This window comes from Bufo gargarizans, chromosome 8 (assembly GCF_014858855.1).
Source record: "Bufo gargarizans isolate SCDJY-AF-19 chromosome 8, ASM1485885v1, whole genome shotgun sequence".
NCBI lineage: Eukaryota > Metazoa > Chordata > Amphibia > Anura > Bufonidae > Bufo > Bufo gargarizans.
In genome coordinates, this window is record NC_058087.1 from 28,763,665 (window position 1) to 28,782,899 (window position 19,235).

Sequence of the window (19,235 nt, forward strand, 5' to 3'; positions counted from 1 at the left end):
GCCCAAAATACAAGTGTAAAAGTAGCCTTATCATGTCTGCTGATTATCTCTTTACTATAATGCTGCCTCCTATATACAAGAATATAACTATTATAATACTGCTCTTATGTACAAGAATATGACTACTATAATACTGTCTGCCATGTACAAGAATATAACTACTATAATACTGCCCCCTATGTACAAGAATATAACTACTATAATACTGCTCCTATGTGCAAGAATACAACTACTATAATACTGCTCTTATGTACAAGAATATAACTACTATAATACTGCTCCTATGTACAAGAATATAACTACTATAATACTGCTCCTATGTACAAGAATATAACTACTATAATACTGCTCCTATGTACAAGAATAGAACTACTATAATACTGCTCCTATGTGCAAGAATACAACTACTATAATACTGCCCCTATGTACAGGAATATAACTACTATAATACTGCTCCTATGTACAAGAATATACCTACTATAATACTGCTACTATGTACAAGAATATAACTACTATAATACTGCTCCTATGTACAAGAATATAACTACTATAATACTGCCCCATGTACAAGAATATAACTACTATAATGCTGCTCCTATGTACAAGAATATAATTACTATAATACTGCTCCTATGTACAAGAATATAACTACTATAATACTGCTTCTGTGTAAAAGAATATAACTACTATAATACTGCTCCTATGTACAAGAATATAACTACTATAATACTGCTCTTATGTACAAGAATATAACTACTATAATACTGCTCCTATGTACAAGAATATAATTACTATAATACTGCTCTTATGTGCAAGAATATATCTACTATAATACTGCTCTTATGTACAAAAATATATCTACTATAATACTGCTCCTATGTACAAGAATATAACTACTATAATACTGCTTCTGTGTAAAAGAATATAACTACTATAATACTGCTCTTATGTACAAGAATATAACTACTATAATACTGCTCCTATGTACAAGAATATAATTACTATAATACTGCTCTTATGTGCAAGAATATATCTACTATAATACTGCTCTTATGTACAAAAATATATCTACTATAATACTGCTCCTATGTACAAGAATATAACTACTATAATACTGCTCCTATGTACAAGAATAGAACTACTATAATACTGCTCCTATGTGCAAGAATACAACTACTATAATACTGCCCCTATGTACAGGAATATAACTACTATAATACTGCTCCTATGTACAAGAATATACCTACTATAATACTGCTACTATGTACAAGAATATAACTACTATAATACTGCTCCTATGTACAAGAATATAACTACTATAATACTGCCCCATGTACAAGAATATAACTACTATAATGCTGCTCCTATGTACAAGAATATAATTACTATAATACTGCTCCTATGTACAAGAATATAACTACTATAATACTGCTCCTATGTACAAGAATATAACTACTATAATACTGCTCCTATGTACAAGAATATAACTACTATAATACTGATCCTATGTACAAGAATATAACTACTATAATACTGCTCTTATGTACAAGAATATAACTACTATAATACTGCTCCTATGTACAAGAATATAATTACTATAATACTGCTCTTATGTGCAAGAATATATCTACTATAATACTGCTCTTATGTACAAAAATATATCTACTATAATACTGCTCCTATGTACAAGAATATAACTACTATAATACTGCTCCTATGTACAAGAATATAACTACTATAATACTGCCTCCTATGTACAAGAATATAACTGCTATAATACTGCCTCCTATGTACAAGAATATAACTACTATAATACTGCTTCTATGTTCAAGAATATAACTACTATAATACTGCTCCTATGTACAAGACTATAACTACTATAATACTGCCTCCTATGTACAAGAATATAACTACTATAATACTGCTCCTATGTACAAGAATATATCTACTATAATACTGCTCCTATGTACAAGAATATAACTACTATAATACTGCCTCCTATGTACAAGAATATAACTACTATAATACTGCCTCCTATGTACAAGAATATAACTACTATAACACTGCTCCTATGTACAAGAATATAACTACTATAATACTGCTCCTATGTATAAGAATATAATTACTATAATACTGCTCCTATGTACAAGAATATAATTACTATAATACTGCTCCTATGTACAAGAATATAATTACTATAATACTGCTCCTATGTACAAGAATATAACTACTATAATACTGCTCCTATGTACAAGAATATAACTACTATAATACTGCCTCCTATGTAAAAGAATATAACTACTATAATACTGCCCCAATATACAATAATATAACTACTATAATACTGCCCCAATATACAATAAAATAACTACAATCTTTGTTGTTAAAAAAAAAGAAAGAAGTAAATGCACGTTTTTGCTGTCTGGAGACCCTGTGATGGTATTTGACAGACAGACGTTGGGAGCCGCTGATCTGTGGTCTCATTATCTATGTAAATTGACAGCTTTGAAAATTCAATATCACAGTTTGTTGATTAAAAAAAATGTCTATGGCACAAATGTTATCTCTCCTGGCAGCTTCATTTGAAACCTGTACATGGGTGTACCTGGAGGCGAGCACGGCGCCGTCATCCCCTGTCCTCATCTCCATCTCTGTCCACCCCACTTTATGCACCCCCCATGCTTTCATCTTTTACTGCTGCAATCAGTAGAGAAATGCCAACTCCTGACCTTTACAGAATCTGGATTAGCCTTTTCTAAACAGTTTAAAAGTGTTTGACCAGGGTACAATTACCGCAGCTATTGAGTGATCTAAGATGAATTAATGGAGTCACTGCAGGGAGAGGCAGGAGCTCCGGCAGATGGGGGGGGGGGGGGGATCAAAGGAAACATTTCTGATCATGACAATTACTGATTCCGGTACAGTGTATCAATAATGTTACATAACATCCACATTTCACTGCCACAATGTGTTTCCACTGCTTGATGTTCAGTATCTAATGGCGGGTACAGGCTGTGGTCACCCTGGGCCCAGGTACCTTAGGGTGTGCTGGCAGATCATGGCAATGCAGTAACATTAGACAGAATATCTCTAAATATCTATACAGAGAATGAATTTGGACATTGTGCATATTAGAATAGCTACATCTTACTCTAATTGCTGGAGAAGGGGTACTGCTATCCTGTAGAAGCCCTTGAAGACTCCTCTGTTGTGATATGGTGACATAACTTTGCATAAATCATCAGTACAGACAAATTTAAGAAACTTTGTAATATATCCCATGAGAGAAAAATGTGTCATTTTCCAGTTATCATCTATTCTCCCTTCCTTTTCTAAACTAACCTTCTCTCTGAAATGTGTGAGAAATCCATCTGGTGAGACCAAGACGGTTTGCCTGCACACTGAGGGATCAGATTACATTATCCCATAGAACTCCATGGATAAGGGAGGGTGAAGCAGAATGGAAGAAGTGTAGAGGCAGACAGACAGACATGTTTCAGCAGATTCAGCAGCTAACAGTAAGAGTTATATCTCACCCCAAGTGCTTTATTCACATCTAGGCTTGAGAGAATCGAGTTTCGTATCATAGATCCAAAGTCGATTCGTTCAACAGCTTGGGGGGAAATTGATCAAAACTCGTGTAAAGGAAAACAGCTCTTTTGGAAAATTAAAGGTGGAATCTGATTTTCCTTTCCACCAGTTTAAAATGTATTTGCTACGTGTAGGCAAGCTTCGTATCGCCCATAGTTGCTCGAGTCTTTGGTGAATTACTTCTGTATTCCTATCTGCGTATTTAAAAACATTTTAAAATAGGAATCCAAAGTAGGTTTTGGTACTGGCTGGTACCTGGGTACCTTTAATGTAGGGGTGGGAATAGTGCAGCCCTGATCTCCACCCGCACCTCTCTCCCTACCTTTTTGCGCGGCCCGTCCTATCTGACAGCGTACAACTTGGCAGCGGTCCCTAGCTTAGATACGTGCAGGGGCCTAAAGTGTGCTATATTAACACGTAACAGAGTCAGGGAAGCAAAGGTCAAAGCCAGATGGTCACACAGGTACACAAGGGAAAACACAATAGCAAGGTCAACACAAACCGAAGTCAGAAGCCGAGAGGTCACGTCAATTCCAAGGAGGTAACAAGGTCGAGGTCAGAAACAAAGCCAAGGTCCAAACACAAAAGCAAGGTAACAATAGGAACGCTGGTGAAGGTAGATAGACAAATCACAGGCAACCTGTGGCCAGCAGGCTGCCTGTTTAAATAGCCAGACTGGTGAGTCACATGACGTAGCCAGCGTCACGTGACTTGCCCAACATTATCATTTTCGGCGCTCAGCTCTCCTGCTGCTTGTTGCGTCATCCGTGTATCTAGAAAACAGAGGACGCCGGCCACGCAGAGGAGGCATGCACGGCCGGTTCCCCCCCGCCCCCTGGTCCCATGGAATGCAGGCGGCGCTGCAAAGGGAGAGTGCGCCGCTGGCTCCCCGTGACAGTACCCACCCTTCCACGAAGGGCACCGGACCCATGATCTCTGTAGTGGGTTTCTCCGGGTGAGCCAGATGGAATTTTCTTACCAACCTCTCAGCATGCATATTCTTAGCCGGCACCCAAGACCTCTCCTCAAGACCAAAACCTCTCCAATGGAACAAATACTGAAAAGAACTCTGGACCCTTCTCACATCAATATTCCTAGAGATCTCAAATTCAGGTTGACCAGCAACCTCCACTGGTAGCAGAGATTCCTGTGTAGGGGATACAGGGGACACATACTTCTTGAGTAAAGACTTGTGAATAACATTGTGAATACGAAAAGAGTCAGGCAAATGTAACTTAAAATACACAGGATTAATAATGTCAACAATCTCATAAGGCCCAATAAACCTTGGTGCAAACTTATTGGAAGGTACCTTCAAGGACAAATTCTTGGTGGATAACCATACTTTTATCACCTAACCCAAAGTCTACTCCTCGCGAGCGCTTTTTATCCGCATTGGTTTTATGAACCTCTTGGGCTTTTTTCAGGTTCGACTGAACCTGGGCCCAAACTGTGCACGGTTCTTTAGCTACCAGATCAGCTTCCGGAATTTGTGAGGAAGACGGCGAACACTAAAACACGGATTGAAACCAAGATTACAAAAAAAAGGAGACATATCAATAGATGAGTTCACCTGGTTGTTAATAGCTAATTCAGCCAGGGGCAGATGCTTCACCCACAGCTGTTGGTTGTCTCTGCTCCAGAGACTGGTTCAAACATTCAGTTTGACAGTTGGTTTCCGGATGAAAGGCCAAAGAAAAAGTCAAAGAGATGTTAAATTTGCAACAAAAGGCCCTCTAAAACCTAGAAACAAATTGAACACCTCTATCCGAAACCACATTCTCTGGAATTCCATGTAACCGAATAAGGCTACTTTCACACTAGCGTTCGATCGGATCCGTTCTGAACGGATCCGCTCATATTAATGCAGACGGAGGCTCCGTTCAGAACGGATCCGTCTGCATTAAATTGGCAAAAAAAAGCTAAGTGGGAAATTAGCCTGAGCGGATCCGTCCAGACTTTTACATTGAAAGTCAATGGGGGACGGATCCGCTTGAAGATTGAGCCATATTGTGGCATCTTCAAACGGATCCGTCCCCATTGACTTACATTGTAAGTCTGGACGGATCCGCGCGCCTCCGCACGGCCAGGCGGACACCCGAACGCTGCAAGCAGCGTTCAGGTGTCCGCCTGCTGAGCGGAGCGGAGGCTGAACGCCGCCAGACTGATGCAGTCTGAGCGGATCCGCATCCATTCAGACTGCATCAGGGCTGGACGGAAGCGTTCGGGTCCGCTCGTGAGCCCCTTCAAACGGAGCTCACGAGCGGACAGCCGAACGCTAGTGTGAAAGTAGCCTAACATGATCAACAACCAGAGAAGCTAAAGTCTTGGCAGTAGGCAGTTTTGACAGAGGGATGAAGTGCACTTTACTAAATCTGTCCACAACTACCCATATCACCGACTTACCCTCAGACACCGGCAAGTCAGTGATAAAGTCCATGGAGATATGGGACGAAGGTCTACTAGGGATGGGCAGTGGTCGTAACTCCCCCACCGGACAAAACCTAGGAGTCTTGGACCTGGCACAAGCCTCACATAAAGATACATATGAGTGGACATCTCTAGACAGAGTAGGCCACCAATAAAACCTGACGAGTTCCTTGGTGGCATTAATACCCGGATGTCCACTAAACACGAATTTATGGCACTCGGAGATGTAAATGACCCGGAGCAAATAATTTATCAGTAGGAGATTGTACCGGAGCCAAGTGTTGCCTATTTCGGTCTTCAGATTGGAGGAAATCGAAGCCACAATGACACCTGCCGGTAATATTGGTTCTGGTGGAGTATCGGGAGATTGAAAAGTGCAAAAACTGTGGGATAAGGTGTCTGCTTTAATATTTTTACTTCCTGGCCTGAAAGTAATACAAAAAATTAAAACGTGTTGTGGGGATTCGCTCTGGTAGGCAGATTAGCAGACGCAGTACAGAGGCGAAAACAAAGTCTTCGACTTAAACAGTGCAGTGTTTATTCACACATAAACAAAAATGACAGTTTGTCGTATTGGTGTATATTCACACCATGGCAAGTCCACAGAACTAAAAACATTCACCTTGTCAGAGGTTTTTTTCAGCAGCAGTCCACAACAGGCTTTAGGGCCTGCTTCCCAGAAATGCGGCCTTCAGCCCTTTAGTACGGCACACATCATTCAGATCTCAAACCACAGAGACTCCACAGATCCACTGTGAAATGGAGGGTAATCCACACAGCTGAGACTGCTGGCTGGGTTTTTTATCCTAGACCAAAACCCGGCCTGGAACGTGGGGAACAGCCACCCACCCTGCACTTTGGCTGCTCCCAGTAAGAGCCATCCCGGATCGGCTTTACAGCCACACTAAATAACCAATAGTGTCAGTGAGCACTGGCTGCCGCTGACACTTAAAATTACCGGCTCTTACCTCACCAAGGCCAGGAACCTCAGTGACACATATCTTCCGTCAATGACGGACCCTTGTGCCTTCCTACAGTGTAAAGAATAATGCCCACCTAGACTGTCTCTGTGATTCAAATGTTTAGCAGATTCCTATGATCCGTAATTACTGTAACCTGATGTTTAGCCCCCTCCAGAAAATGGTGCTATTTCTCAAAAGCCCATTTAATAGCAAGTAACTCTCAATAACCAATGTCATAATTTCTCTAAGTAGAAGAGAATTTACGAGAAAAGAAAGCACAAGGTCTCAGGTTAGTAAGAGTTGATGACCCCCTGGTGGGAGAGTACTGCCCCAACTCCATCCTCGGAAGCATCCACCTCTACCACAAAAGGCTGCTCTTGGTCAGGTTGAACTAATACTGGGGCGTAAACGAAACACCTCTTGAGTGTTTCAAAAGCCTTTATGGCCTCTGGTAACCAATTCACTAGATCAGCTCCCTTCTTAGTTAGATCCGTGAGAGGCTTGGCAATAATAGAAAAGTTCTTATTCAATTTTCGATAATAATTTGCGAAACCCAAGAAGCGTTGTAATGCTTTAAAGGGGTTGTCCGGGTTCAGAGCTGAACCCGGACATACCCTTATTTTCACCCCGGCAGCCCTCCTGAGCCTGGCATCGGAGCATCTCATGCTCCGATGCGCTCCCGTGCCCTGCGCTAGATCGCGCAGGGCACAGGCTCTTGTGTTTTCAATAACACACTGCCGGGCGGTAACTTCCGCCCAGCAGTGTGTTCGGTGACGTCACCGGCTCTGAGGGGCGGGCTTTAGCTCTGCCCTAGCCGTTTTACTGGCTAGGGCAGAGCCAAATCCCGCCCATCAGTGCCGGTGACGTCACCGGGCTGCCTGTCAGCCCCATAGAGAGCCCGGTATGTCACCGGAACTCAGAAAAATGCCTTTGCCCTGCGCGATTTAGCGCAGGGCAAAGGAGAGCATCGGAGCATGAACTGCTCCGATGCTCATGTCAGGGGGGCTGCCGGGGTGAAAATGGAGGGATGTCCAGGTTCAGCTCTGAACCTGGACAACCCCTTTAAGAGAGGAAGGTCTCACCCACTCCAAAATGGCCTGTACCTTTCCTGAAGGATTGGGGTGTGAGACTATATCCTAAAAGGTTTCCTGCACTCCAAAAATACACTTCTCACCCTTCACGAACAGTTGGTTCTCCCGAAGAACCTCCGGTACCTGTCTAGTGTGAATAACATGAGAATCCAAGTCAGGTGAATAAATCAGGATGTCATAATAAACAATTATGAATTTTCCAATAAATTGTCTAAAGATGTCTTTGACAACATTTTGGAAAACCGCCGGAGCATTACTTAACCCAAACGGCATCACTAAATATTCAGAATGACCCTCTGGGGTATTAAATGCCGTCTTCTACTCATCCCCCTCCTTAATTCGGATAAGATTATAGGCCCCCCTGAGACTAAGTTTAGTGAACCAGTGAGCTCTAAGAGTTTGATTAAACAGGTCTGGAATCAACGGCAACGGGTACTGATTCTTAACAGTAATCTTATTCAACTCTCTATAATCAATACACGGCCTCAATCCACCGTCCTTCTTAGCAACAAAGAAAAACTCCGCCCCCATAGGAGACACTGAGGGTCTAATATGTCCTTTTTGTAGACTCTCCTTCAAGTAGTCCCTCATAGACTTCCGTTCCGGACCTGTCAAATTATAAATACGACCCCTAGGGTACTTAGATCCCGAGACAAGGTCTATGGTACAGTCATAGGGTCTATGAAGGGGAAGGAAATTAGCCTCGGACATAGAAAAAACATCAGCAAAGTCACTAATGTATGTGGGAAGAGAGACTCCAGGCTGAATAACAGGTAGACAACATGAATCACATTTCACCCCCCATTTCTCTAATTCACCCGTCGACCAGTTGATGACTGGATTATGAACCTGGAGCCAAGGTACACCCAGAACTACCTCCACCGGTAAATTTTTTAGAATCAAAAAAGAAGTACACTCCATATGACAGTCAAAGTTACTTCCGGAGTATAATATTCTACTGTCGTAACGAATAAGAACTGTATTGTTCGAAACGTGTAAACGAGAGGGGGCGAGTGGAGACTATGTTCACTGGATGTATTTTTAAAGAATATAAATAAAGAGCAAAGCAACTTGAAAGAATCACTACGTGCTGGACGTCTTTCTGTTCATGTATCATTTATACCCTGTTTTCACTGAGCTTTTATACTAGATATCTGTCAGTGATGTTCCCGCGACAGGTGGCAGGAGATCGGTGAGACTGGCAACACTTGGTTTGATCTGACATGTTTTCCGTTTGGATCAATTGACGTCTGTGTTGTTTCTGGTGCCTGCCTCACATTCTTTCCCCAGGTGTGGCTATTAGGGTCATTTAATCTTCTCTATTTATAGTTGCTTCTCCCACAATGCTGTGCGGTTTATAGCTTCTGTTTGGACCTTTGGATAGATTGTGGTTGGATCCCGGCTGAGTTCCTGGTGCTTCCATTGCTCCTTTGAAGTTAAGTCTTTCCTTTCCCTTTTGTATTTTGTTTGGGTTCTGTGTGTTGCATTTACCTATTGTTTGTATTAGGCCTGAAGACTCCTGTTCGTCCTTCCTTTTAGAGGAACAGGTAGTCTCGTCCCTGCCATTAGCACCAGGGTCCTATAAGGCTTGATAGGACTCTAGGTATTCCTGCGTATGAACTCACCTACCTTTGGGGTCTGTTCATATTGGCAGTCCGTCAGGATTTTGGTTAGGGTTTTCACTAGGAGGTGTCCATTTTTCTTCCCTAGTTCTCAGGCCTGATTCCCTGTTCCTCCCTTCTCTCCTATGCTCAGTGTTGAGTTTCCCTCCCACACCGAAGCGTGACAATATTGTAGGAACAAGCCATCAGTTATGCATTTCATAAAACACCATTAAAATGAAAAAGCAGCAGAAATGATGTGACTTCTATCCGTGCATGGGTCGTTTTCCTTTTAGGGCTCCACACACTCACTGCGTCCAGGCATTGGGTGCTAAACACTTCATTATTAATAAGGAATGGACCGTGTATTCATACGGGTTACAATGCCACCATTTCTGGGCCGGTTTTGGGACGTACGAGGGCTTCTACATCCCCTCGCTTTCTACTATAAAGAATTGAATGCATTTTTTACTTCTTCTCAAATCAGCACCGAGAACAAACTTTTTTTTATATCCTTTCGAGCACTAATTCAGCATCCAGCCAAGCCAAATATTAATAATAGATCCCAATCAATACTCACCCCCTCGTCCCCATGAATATTTGATGACCCCAGATATAACATTAATGATCCTCGGGCTGGTTATTGCTCGCTTTTCGCACGCTTTAGATATATCAGATATGACTTTTACATTGATTTGCCGCTAATTCTCCATTTGCTGGATTTGTTTAACTTGTAATGCTAAATCTGGAAGCTTACTTAAAGGGAATCTATCAGCAATGCTGGATTTCTTCTGATAATGGCATCCCCACAGTGTGAGAGCAAAGCTTGAGTAGCGGGTTAAACGGCACCCTCTTAATGCCCCTCCCCCATCGAAGCGTCAATCAGAAGACAGGAGCCCCCGACTCTTGTGGAATGGGACTCTTTATTGTTAATGCGACCCCTTAGAAGGGTTGCTTACAGAGGAGCGTGTTTCAGAAGTTTAATATTGTGTGCTGATTCAATTTACAATATATCTTCATCGGGGTCGGAGTTCTATTTTTCTGTATACAGAGTTCCAAATTCCCTGCATAGACAGTTATATATTGTAATTCTGTGTCCACTACAGAGAGCTCATTGCTTACAGCTCCCACGGATCTCCATACTTAGACTTGTATGCAGTAAGTTCCAAAGCTCCCCCTAGTGGTGGCTACAAGCAGCCAGAATTGTATCATACAAATTGCCTCTGCAGGGGGTTTGGAGCTGTGCATTGGAAAAAACCGATCTCCGGCTCCTTATACTTTATAAAGTTAATGAGCATAGCATTAGGGACCTAAATTGGCAACGTGTTCAAAAATAATTCTCACTTTAAGGTCTCATGCACACGACCGTTGTTCGGGTCGGCATCCGAGCCGCAGTTTTTGCGGTTTGGATGCAGACCCATTCACTTCAATGGGGCCTAAAAAGATGCGGACACCACTCCGTGTGCTGTCCGCATCCGTTGCACCGTTCCCGTTTGCCCGCAAAAAAAATAGAACATGTCCTATTCTTGTCCGTTTTGCAGACAAGAATAGGCATTTCTACAATGGGCCGCCTGTTCCATTCCGCAAATCGCGGAAGGCACACGGACGGCTTCCATTTTTTTGCGGATACGCGGTTTGCGGACCGCAAAAAAACGGAACGGTCATGTGCATGAGGCCTTGGGCTAAGCTCAAACATTGTGGATTTGCTGCTGAATTGCAGTGTAGAATCTGCAGCGATTTTCAGCACAATAACGTGGATGGAATTTTCAAGACCCATTCCATATGTAGCGAAAAAATTCGCACAAAAGTCTGATTTTCAGATCCATAGCATGCTCATTCTTGTGTGTAAAGGCCACAGGTTTAACCCTTTGCTGTGTGGTAGTGTAAAGTCAGCACTGAATCTGCGGTCAAATCTGTAACCAAATCTTGATGCAGCACATACGGATTTTTCAGCGGATTCTTCACAGATTTGGTGCCGGTTTGCGTTCAAATCTGCAGCAAAAATGAACCACCATGTTGGAAACCACTCTAAAGCTGGACATACTTATTTAACTAATTGCTGGCTGAACGCTCTTTTAACCAATAGCTATCCCTCCTGACCCCCCCCCCCCTCCCACGTACACTTGCATGCTTGGTTTAACCAAGCATGCATGTGTTCTAGATGGAGAGGAGTAAGCTGCTGTCAGGCTTCTCTGGTGGGGGCTCATTTCCCTGAGACCGTAAGTAGTTTTGAGCGAATTGAAGTCCACGACACCAGTTAGGCCTCTTTCACACGGGCGTCATGTTTTTTGCCCGGATAAGAGGCGGGTGCGTTGCGGGAAAATGCGCGATTTTTCTGCGCGAGTGCAAAACATTGTCATGCGTTTTGCACTCGCGTGAGAAAAATCGCGCATGTTTGGTACCCAGACCCGAACTTCTTCACAGAAGTTCGGGCTTGGGATTGATGTTCTGAAGATTGTATTATTTTCCCTTATAACATGGTTATAAGGGAAAATAATAGCATTCTGACTACAGAATGCTTTGTATAATAGTGCTGGAAGGGTTAAAAATAATAAAAAAGTTAACTCACCTTCTCCTCTTGTTCGCGCAGATTCCACTCTGTTCTTTAGCTGTGGACTGAATGACCTGAGGTGACGTCAGATCACATGCTCCAATCACATGGTCCATCACCATGGTGATGGAGCATGTGATCTGACGTCATCAAAGGTCCTTTAGCCCACAGATAAAGAACAGACCGGCATCTGCGCTAACAAGAGGAGAAGGTGAGTTAACTTTTTTATTATTTTTAACCCCTCCAGCACTATTATACAAAGCATTCTGTATTCAGAATGCTATTATTTTCCCTTATAACCATGTTATAAGGGAAAATAATACAGTGAATAGACTGTCACCTAGAACCCATGCGTGAAAATCGCACCGCATCCGCACTTGCTTGCGGATGCATGCGATTTTCACGCAACCCCATTCATTTCTATAGGGCCTGCGTTACGTGAAAAACGCACAAAGAGGAGCATGCTGCGATTTTCACGCAACGCACAAGTGATGCGTGAAAATCACCGCTCGTGTGCACAGTCTCATAGAAATGAATGGGTCAGGATTCAGTGCGGGTGCAATGCGTTCACCGCACGCATCGCACCCGCACGGAAAACTCGCCCGTGTGAAAGGGGCCTTAAAGAGACAGGCACAGGGAGCCTTTTAGAGCTAAGACACCCTCAGCACCAAACGTACATCTAGTCGTCCACATCCCAAGCCCTGACACTTCAGTAGCGTCTTCATTAAGTTGCCCGCGGCCCGGCTGTATTTGCTCTGCGCGGATCGGTCATTCCGGCGCTGGATATTTGTGTTTCCTTTGTATCGGCCTCTGCATAGCATTGCAGTTTAATTAAATATCGAGCGTCTCCGTTCTCTTGGCAGTCGCTGATGGGTTGTGAAAATCTCGCACATGGTTCACGGACATTGTTATTCAGGGGGCAGCAGCTTTTCAAACACGCATTTAGTTAAGGCTAAAAGAAGTGACGCCGTTGTGACTTCCACATACGAGGCGTCTGCCAAGCATCTGCCGCCGGCGGAGAAAGCCTCAAATCTGCAGGCGAGGAGGGAGAAGTCCTTGAAGCGTCCTCTTCAGTCAGTCGGTTAATAGTTATATATCATACTTTCTTCTTCTGGGAAAGCTGAGTGGCAATCAATATGGCTGCCACTAGACTTCTCACCCATTTCCATTTCTTGGATTGCAACATGTGCCCAACCACAATGCCCCACGAAAGCCATACAATAATTCCCCCTTATGTCAGCCATACTTCCCCTCCATGACTGGCACAGTGCACCTTAATGAGTGTAATTGCACTTAACAAATACTTGCCAACTTAGAGGATGCGGCACACGCCGATCACTGCCAGAATTTTTCCATGTAAGCCACGCCCCATTACAAACACCCTCACTTTGTGTCTGGACACCAGCCCTGAAACCACACACAATTAGGAGGTGCTCGGAGGCGCTCCTGGAAAATTGGGATATTTGCAAACTTTTCTGGGAGGCTGAGAGATCTCCTATTTTTCCCAGAGCTTCCCTGAGTTTCTGGGAGAGCTGGCAAGTATGACTAACCTCACTGGGCGTCTTCTAGTCTGACGTAGAAACCTCCTGGGCCATGTCCACCATAGGCTCCCATGCCTCATAGGAGCCCAAGCGCCACAGAGTCTATAGATATGTATGTGGTAATTAGCTTCGTAATGGTAGACAAAATGGGATCAAATGCAGTCAAGCATGTAGCCTTTACATTTAGGCTCTAAACACCTGCCCATCATTCCATAAACATCCAGGCCCAAAAACAGGACCTACCAAAGCCTTGGTAAACTGATCTTTGCTGGGGATACTCAACTTTCCTGGATTCCTTGTATCTCATCCGGCTTTCCCTGGAAGAGACATATACTTCCTATAGCCCAACTCATATCAGAAGAATCTTGAGGATCGCCTTGACGTTTGGCAGACGGGCCCAAATGGTTTTGTACAAAATGCATTTGCCAAGTATCTCACTTTCTAAACAAGCGTACCATTAGCACCATAATATTTTTTGTGACTATGGCATTATTGTACTTTATCTGGTTTGCCGGGTGCTGTTGCATTGTCTTTTTTTCTAGAAGAATCTTGAGGAAATATAACGATCAATCACTTTTCCAGTCACTGTCTCCTGTCTCATACTGTATATATAACTTTTTAGATGATCAAAGAGGGACACTTACGTGAAAGATCCAATCTCCGGCAGAGGTAGGTCATGGCTGCCGCCAGTGATTTTACTGAGCTTCATTCACAGCGATTTCCTGCCATGTGGGTTGCAGCAAGGAGCATCTGCAGAAGTGGTGGATAAGTTCTGGGAGTTTTTTTGTGCATGTGCAACTCATTGGACAGGTTTTTTTCTTGACCTGGAATACCCCTTTAAATTTAGCACACAAATCATCAGGATTTTTGTGCTAAGATTTCCGCATTTTCAGCATAGACACAAAAGATGGGCATCAGTGGTTAGAAGTCCAAATGAGGTTTTATTTTCTCCATAAACACCACTAGGCATCCACGTTCAGTATTCATTCGGATGAGTCCAGGGCACATAAACAAAATACCTGCCCTACTAGGTGCTAGCAGGAGGTTACCTCACCATAGAGCAAACAGGGGGGATCAGGCTTTGCCCAGCCACCACAAGTCATGCAGTCTCCAAGCTCTGACAAGGAATGAGCTTTTAAGGCTTGTATGTATATATATCCCCACCATAATGCGCCCAGCAGATACACCTTGATTCATCTCAGGCTAGGGGAAAATGTTGTACTGGAGTGGGAGGGAATGGCAGGTCCCTCTACCAGCCTTTCGATAAAAAAAAGCCCTTTAAAGAAACGTGCCTCAACAATCTACACTTTGCTGAAATCACCCAGCTTTCCAGAATTCTTGTTACCTCACCCATCTGAGCATTCTGGGTGAGATATACAATATGCGATGTATGTAGATAATCGGTGCGGTGCACATTTTAGCGTGAGGACTTTTATTCTAGCAGTTTAGCATAACAATAAATGACTGCCATTAATTGTAGTCTTTGGGTTCACTTAGTAGCATCTATTTGAGATGCAGACTCACCCAGCCATGTAATAGTTTCCCAGCCGTTATAATTGTTGTTCCCGTGTCCTGTCATTAAATATATGTTTGTAGAATTAAGTCTCGGATGCCGACTGCACAAAACAGAATATAGATGATACCATAAAATGGTCCGTAGGTCACATAATACAGGAGGAGACCCTCCAGGGCTGGAAGATGTGATACCGCAGCTCGGAGCCATATGGCTGTGTACAGACCAAGGCTGGGGGGGGGGGGGGGGTCCTGTTTTTATACTCATAAAAAAGTCACTTTGTACAACAAATCTTTATTGAACAGCATTTTCAGCAGTGTAAACAATTGGGGTTCTCATTCTGGTTGCAGAAATTTTGCATGACGTGGCTTCGATATAAATGAAAACCAAATTTGCTAACATTTGCATCTTGATCGATGGGACACTTTTTGTTAAAATTGTTGATTTAAAGGGGCTTTCTGGGTCTGCACTATTAGTATAGGTCTGTGATGGCTCCAAGTGTGGTGGAACTACGACTCCCAGCATGCTTCATTCATTTCTATGGAGTTCTGAGAACAGCCAAGCAAGTATACATCTTGGGAGTCGTAGTTTTACCACAGCTGGAGTGCCAGAGGTTAGCCATCACAGGGATAGGATGATGAGGGTCAAAGTTGCTCAGTCTCTTGAATGATACCGAGCTACAGTACCAGGCACGGCCATAAACAGTTATAGGGCGCTGTGCCCGGTAAGCAATGAAGATGCTTCTGGTTGGACCACCACGGTGTCTTCATTCAGCTGAGTGGGACCCCTATGGATGGTCTAAGTAGTGGAGCCCCCATTCAGGACCCTCATCTATGGCCACAAAGAGCGTCTCTCACCCTGGAGGACCCGACATGTCCATACAGTACACTAACTTCAATGGGACTTGTGCAATAATCTAGGTCCCCTGTGGTGGCGCTGTAGGGAAATCGAACACCACTTACAGATTGCTGATGATCGCTGGTGGTCTCAGAAGCAGGACCCTCAGCTTCTGAGGATCAGCTTAATTTCTAACAAAAAAAAAAAAAGACAATATAAAGTGGAGAACCCTTTTAAGATGCTGCAAATTATCTAAGAATCTGTCATCTGGCAGCACAGAAGAGAGTGTGGGACATGGTAGTAATAAGTGAGATCCGTGCATAATATATTTTACCTCGCAGGGATGGAGAGAGCTCGGCTTTGTTTGGTTGGCGCATTCTGATCCCCAGTTAAAGGGCCGGGTCCCCTGTTAGTGCCGACTCAACTTTCTTCTCATCCCGGCCTCCTTTCCTCTTAATGAGCTGGTGCCCCCTCGTCGTGTGATGTAAGCGTTCTCCACATGCTACGCAGAGACATTTCAGGGTCCCCCCGGGGCTGATCTGAAGACTTTGCAGAACAATCTGCTAACAAAAAAAAAATCTCTCTTGTTCTAATTGGGGCGGCCTGACCTTACCCATAGTCCTAATTTGAAAAAGAGGGGAAAAATAACAAAAAATCAAGATACTGCTGATTCTGGATGAAATGTGCTCATTTACATATCAATTACCAGTGCCCGCTTCTGTAAAGAAGCCCAGAGCTGTGTCAGATAAACAGAAATGACTCCGCAACGTGGTGCTGGGAGCAGGGGCTGACTGGGAGCACCCTGGGCCCCTAAACTGGAATGTAGTCACTGTGACTGGTGTAGTAATGCCATTTAAAGGGCACCTATCTTTTTATTTTTTATAAATCAGTAGTAATACATGTGAGTTGTAACATATGACATTTGACTGTATGAAACTACGTAATATATTTCATTAGGAGAACATGGCATCTTCATCGTCTTCGATCAGCCTGAAGTTCCCCTTTCTCTACCTCTATTCTTTATTTAAATGTTTAAAAACCTCCTCAATGCCCCCCCCCCCCCCCCCCAAATCAGTTTAATATACAGGGTGGGCCATTTATATGGATACACCTTAATAAAATGGGAATGGTTGGTGATATTAACTTCCTGTTTGTGGCACATTAGTATATGTGAGGGGGGAAACTTTTCAAGATGGGTGGTGACCATGGTGGCCATTTTGAAGTCGGCCATTTTGAATCCAACTTTTGTCATGTGACACATCAAACTTATTGGGAATTTCACAAGAAAAACAATGGTGTGCTTGGTTTTAATGTAACTTTATTCTTTCATGAGTTATTTACAAGTTTCTGACCACTTATAAAATGTGTTCAATGTGTTGTCCATTGTGTTGGATTGTCAATGCAACCCTCTTCTCCCACTCTTCACACACTGATAGCAACACCGCAGGAGAAATGCTAGCACAGGCTTCCGCTACGAGATGTGCAGCACCTAAAACTACGGATACTTTTCAATGGAAAAATGGATCCAGGAAAAAACGGCCGCAAAACACTGAAAAAGACATACGGCCGTGTGAACGAGCCCTTATGCAAAAGTATGTCCTGCTAATTACACGGAGTGTGCAGCTGCTGCAAAAATGCAAGATTTATAGCTTATTATAAGCGCATCAGCATGTTAGAGCCGACACGGGTCTTCTGTGTCCATTATTCCCCCACGAGTCAGGGTAAAATGATGATCTCACTTAACTGTTTATTTATCATTGTTTCTGCCATGAATAAGATATGTGGTAGGAGAGCGCGGTCACACCGCAGACACACTCTACCTTCTGCAGCACGCCATTACGCCTTGTCTCTCAGCCGGCCGCAGACTACGTCACCGTAGATGATGCACTAAGTGCTGCTTTATAACCAGAAGAATGAAGAGTAAGACAGGCCTGTGTGTACTGGGGATTGTAGAGCATTAGCTCCGGTTCGGGGGTGGCTCGCAGATATGAGGGTGCAGGGCTTCTGAGTCCTACTTGCGGCTGATGTCTTGGAGGGAGATGAATAGTGCGAGGTGATAACTCTGTGAAACTTCTAGGAAAGTTATTAGGTGCTGACAGTGGGGTGTAAAGGCACAGCGGTGTAACATCCATGGGGCCCCAGAGCAAAGCATGGAGTGGAGCCCCTCTCTACCAGCATCAACACATTTATATCTCTGCACTATGCCAGGGGTGCACCCAGAGGCGTACATAGGAATCACTGGGCCCCATAGCAAAAATCTGAATTGGGCCCCTTAACCCCGCCCACTACCCACCATGGCCCCTCCCACTTCCTGACTTTGCTCCTCCCATGCCACACCCCCATTAAATAAATTTATACATGACCTACAGAAACTGTTAGGGGTTTCCTGGGGGTGACCTGTCACATGGGATATCTGCTGCAGCCTGCAGGTCTCCTTATTTGGGGTGCCATGTTAGGCTACTTTCACACTTGCGTTCGGGTCTCCGCTTGTGAGTTCCGTTTGAAGGTTCTCACAAGCGGCACCGAACGGATCCGTCCAGCCCTAATGCATTCTGAGTGGATGCGGATCCGCTCAGAATGCATCAGTATGGCTCCGTCTGTCCTCCGCTCAGCAGACGGACACCTGAACGCTGCTTGCAGCATTCGGGTGTCTGCCTGGCCGTGCAGAGGCAAACGGATCCGTCCAGACTTATAATGTAAGTCAATGGGGACGGATCCGTTTGAAGTTGACACAGTATGGCTCAATTTTCAAACGGATCCGTCCCCCATTGACTTTCAATGTAAAGTCAAAACGGATCCGTTTGCACTATCATGAACAAAAAAAAAATATGTTTTTTTTTTTTGTTCATGTTAATGCAAACGGATCCGTTCTGAACGGATCTAAGCGTTTGCATTATAGGTGCGGATCCGTCTGTGCAGACACCAGACGGATCCGCTCTGAACGCAAGTGTGAAAGTAGCCTTAAAGGGAATCTGTCACTAGCAATTTACCCCCAATTTTTTTTTCATGTTTAACAGAGTACCTGTTTTCCATCTGTCTTGTTCTTTTGATTGCGAGTCTTGTAATTTCTTCAAAAAATCGATTCTTATGATATGCAAATGAAGCTGTAAGGAGCCCA